Source organism: Helianthus annuus, chromosome 5, assembly GCF_002127325.2.
Source record: "Helianthus annuus cultivar XRQ/B chromosome 5, HanXRQr2.0-SUNRISE, whole genome shotgun sequence".
Taxonomy (NCBI): Eukaryota; Viridiplantae; Streptophyta; class Magnoliopsida; order Asterales; family Asteraceae; genus Helianthus; species Helianthus annuus.
Genome location: NC_035437.2, coordinates 36,065,475 through 36,070,416, shown reverse-complemented (window position 1 = coordinate 36,070,416; position 4,942 = coordinate 36,065,475). Strand labels below are relative to the sequence as shown.

General features: G+C 36.2%; 1 long non-coding RNA gene across 1 annotated transcript; it reads right to left on the bottom strand.

Moving 5' to 3' along the window:
• Window positions 1-4,184: 4,184 nt before the first annotated feature.
• Window positions 4,185-4,942, bottom strand: LOC118492488. The gene is made up of 4 exons (XR_004893998.1): window positions 4,794-4,942; window positions 4,618-4,705; window positions 4,464-4,526; window positions 4,185-4,390 (listed from the first exon to the last, which is right to left on the bottom strand). It is a non-coding gene; the product is annotated as an uncharacterized LOC118492488 (long non-coding RNA).

The window sequence follows — 4,942 nt, the reverse complement described above, 5'->3', positions numbered from 1 at the left end:
ACTCTCACTCACCAGACATACCACCTCTAGCACATGCACCGGCACCATGTATTCGACCTGAGGCAGGGGCGGACCTAGTGTAGTCGAAGCCGTAGCACGGGCTAGGGCTCAACTTTTATCTGGTAGTGTAAAAAAAAATTTCGATTTTTATACTAAGGACACCCCTCAACAACAACTAGGACACCCCTCAAAAAAAATTACAAACTGAAATTAAGCCCAAAAAATACTGATTATATTGGCCCAAATAACCAAATGATAGCCCAATACTAGTTAGCCCAAATAACAAAATAATAACCCAACAGTGCATTGGGTGGCAGATTGAATGCAGGGATAATCAAAGGTCACGAACAGAATTCGCAGGAGGTCCAGAGGATTACATCGAAGTCACGAAGTCACGAACAGAAATCACAGGAGGATTACTGATTACATCACTGCATCGCACATCGCAGGAGGTCCAGGACTCCAGGAGGATTACATCGCACATCGCAGATTCGCAGGAGGATTATTGGATTAACAGAAATCACAGATTCCGCATTCGGCAATCGCCAGTCCGCCTCTTCTCGTCGGCCATCGCAGATTCGCAGGAGGTTGTTTGATACTTTCATTAGTTTTATACTTTGATTAATGATTATTTTTATGAATATTAGTTAATGTTCTAGTTTGATTAGTTTTTTTTATTATTTCAGTTTTATTAGTTGGTTTAATAAATTGTTGTTGCTACTTAGCCATTGAATTCTTTGATTGTTTGAATTGATTGTTTGATTGTTTGAATTCTTTGAAGTGATGATGAAACCAAAATCCAAAAAACAAGCTTTAATTGGGAACTTTTTCAAACGAAAATACAAAGAAATTAATGATGATGAAACAACTCCTCCGAATGTTGACGTTGATTCAAGTCCGAATGTTGATAATGATAATATCCAAGCAAATGATGACGTTGATGCAAGTCCGAATGTTGATCAAGCAAATGATGACGTTGATGCAAGTCCGAATGTTGATAATGATAATCCTACAACTTCAATTCCAACAACATGAGGTATTATTGATTTGAATGATCTTCCTTCGGATCCATTTGTTAGGCCACCTATTGCTAGTTATCACCCAAATCAAATAGATAACATAAGAAGGTTGTATCTTGTTAAAAGGGGCTTTTCAACCGCGTAGTCATAAGTTTCCTGTTAAAGACTTTTATGGAAAAAATGACGTTTTGTTGTTAATTGGTTTAATGATTGTAGTTGGTTAGAGTATAGCATCAAAGCAGACAAAGTATATTCTCTATATTGTTACTTGTTTAAAGAAGATGTTGGTAATCAAGGCGGAAGAGATACGTGGTCTTCTAGTTCTAAAGGCTTTAGTGATTGGAGTAAAAAGTGTTCATTAAAGGAACATGTTGATAGTCATCATTCAAAAGTGGCACAAAAATGTCACAATCTCATGAATCAAAAGAAACATATGGATGAGTGAAGGGGTAAGGTCTCAAAAACCTTGCTTCAGGTACTTGAGACCATGTGAAAGGCACGGCTTCTACAACTCTTAAACAAGCCATTGATGATTTATTAGCAAGCAACCAGTTGAGCATAAAACAAGTAAGTAATAAAATTCATAGTTTCCTTACATAGTTTCTTTACATTATTATAATAATCATTGTTTTTTTATGTTATAATTTATTTTTGTTTTGGGTGAGAGGCCAAGGTTATGATGGTGCAAGCAACATGCGGGGAGAATTTAATGGGTTAAAAGCGTTGATTTTGAAAGATAACCCGTCAGCACATTACATCCATTGTTTTGCTCATCAACTTCAGTTGGTTATAGTCATTGTTGCAAAAAAACATGCCGGTGTCAAAACTTTCTATGAATTCCTTTCCATGGTTGTCACTACGGTTTCAGCTTCTTGCAAACGAAAAGATATGTTAAGGGAGGAAAAAAGGCTAGAGTAGAAAAAGAGATACTTGAAGGTGAAATTAAAACGGGTAAAGGATTAAACCAAGAGGTTTCCCTAGCACGAGCCGGTGATACGCGATGGGGTTCACATCATAGAACCATCATCAGTTTGCTTAGATTGTTTCCGGAAGTTGTTACCGTACTTCAATATGTTAAATAAGATGGAGATTGTAGTCAACAACGGATAAATGCAAAAGGTATTCTATCCTATTTTAAAAAACTCGAGTTTGTTTTTTATATGCATTTGATGGGAGATATATTAAGTTACACAAATGCTCTTTCAAAACACCTTCAACAAAAAGGTAAAGATTTATTAGAAGCGGCCGACTTGATAAATGGTACAAAACGAGCATTGAATGCTTTAAGACAAAATGGGTTTGAGCCGATGTTGGAAAAAGTGACTTCCTTTTGTAAAAAAATGACATTACAATGTTGGACATGACGGAAAGTTATGGTAATCCAAGAAACCGAAAGAATGTCATTACAAATCGACATCGTTTTGAAGTAGACATTTTTAATGAGGTTTTGGACATGCAAATTCAAGAATTAGGAAATCGATTTAGTGAGGTAACAACTAGTTTGATAAAAAAATATGTCGGGTTTAAATCCTTCTAACGGTTTTTCTAAGTTTGACCCATCGAAGATATTGGCGTTTGCTAAGATGTACCTGGATGAATTTACTACACAAGATATAGGGAGTCTTTTGGGTGATATTGAGTCATTTCGTCACACAATAAACAATGATGATAACTTTGAAGACTTGAATGTAATAAGTGATCTTGCGCGTGTTATGGGTGAAACGGGAACGCATAGTTCTTGTCCTACAGTTTATCGGGTTGTTAAGCTAGCTTTGCTTTTACCAGTGGCAACCGCAACCGTTGAAAGATGTTTTTCAAAATTGAAGCTTGTGAAGACGGATTTACGCAATCGAATCAGCCCAAAATTCTTGAACAATGCTATGGTTTGTGCGGTCGAAAAGGATTTTTTTAAGTGAAGTAAAAGACGACGATGTGATGGATCGATTTCAAGCTATGAAAAAAAGAAGAGGACAAATCTATTAGGTATTTGTTTTACTTTATTTATGTATTATTGTTTTTTTAATATTGTATGATTGCACAGTAAAAAAAAAGAAATTGGGATACCCCTGAATTAATGTTCTAGTTTCGCCACTGACCTGAGGAACCCACCAGACATGCCTCCAGAGAACCCACGTGGCATGCTACCAGGGAACCCACCAGCCATTCCACCAGGGAACCCACCTGCCATACCTCCTAACTCTTTCGTATATATGAGGTGGCAAAATGGGTAATTTTTGGGCACCTTTGCAATTGGGCCAGAACCATGCACAGATAGCATGAACCCACATTATATCAGTTGGATCAAAGCACCACCTATAGTAACATAGTACGAAATCGAAAACAACATTTACAAAAAAAATGGTTAAACAACTATGTTAAAGAATATAAAAGGAAAAAACATGCTTTTAATTGAGCAGAGGAAAACATTCTGTCGCAATCTCAGGTACTTTACATGCTTTAAAAAATCAAGTCATACAAATTAATATTTGCAAAAGGAAATAGATCCAATTTAACTAACATATATCTAATAAAGATGGAGCCCAGCCCAGTTTCCAATCAGGCCCTTTCACCCTTGTACCAAATACATGCCTATAAATGTAAGACAAATATAAACATATGAAAACATTAAATTAATATAGGTGTATCATAGATTTTAGCATCAAATGCATTGAAAATGTTTGTACTAGTTATACGTGTAGAAGGAACATTGTTTGTCCCAACTAAACGACCTAAATGAACCTTTGAGTTTTAAAAAAGAGTTAAATGCCATTTTAGTCCCTGTGGTTTGGGTCATTTTGGCAGTTTAGTCCAAAGGTTTCATTTTCACCTGTGGGTCCAAAAAGGTTTCACCGTTGCCATTTTAGTCCACTGAGTTAACTTCATCTATTTTTTTTGTTAACGAGAAGGCCAATTCGGTCATTTTATATGTCCGAATTGTCCTTCTAGTTAACAGAATTATATATCAAATGACCGAATTGGCCTTCTCATTAACAGAAAAAATGGATGAAGTTAACCCAGTGGACTAAAATGGCAACGGTGAAAACTTTTTAGACCCACAGGTGAAAAATGAAACCATTGGACTAAACTGGCAAAATGACCCAAACCACAGGGACTAAAATGACATTTAACTCTTTAAAAAATAACTAATCGACATCTTGCCTTCGTAAAAAGTATAATCCCATACCTCATATACATCTGCTCTCGCAAGAATCTCATCAATATCCATGGTTAGAAGACATTTTTTGTTTTCTTCATCATTTCTATCTACCTTAAACGCTTCAGCTCCCCCTGGCCCAAATATCTTGAACTCATGAGAATTTCATAAGAGGCGAGCCACTACAGTGTACATAAGAGGCATTGGACACCCTTTCCTTCAATTTAGCAATTTCAAATTAAGCGAATCATGCTAGGTAAGGTAAATATGATATTAAACTTAGGGCTTACACATGAGCATGATTGAAGTGTCTAGCCTCTTCGTTCAACTGCTACGTCTTGTTCTTTTGTGCTCTGCAAAATGTAATAATAACTATTAGAAGTAACTAACTCTGAAAAGATCAACATCAAAACAATTAAGCAGGCTAATGTTATAACATAGTACCAACAGTCAACATCTGCTTATTAACTTGGACAAATGAACTATATGCGGCTCAACCTAACTCGTTTATAACTTGTAGGAAGACAACCTCCTAGTTATCATCAATCACAAGGTCAAGATAACAGTGTAATGAACAACAAAATTATATCAATTGAAAGGAGGGAAATAACATTAAGCACCTTGGATTTGAGACTATGAGGTTGAACTTGACTGAAATGGCTAAGAAGCCAATGATTGGAAACACTGATTCCTTCAATCTAGAAATTATTTATTCCCCAGCGGTTTGAAGTGTCTAGCCTCTTCGTTCAACTGCTGCGTCTTGTTCTTT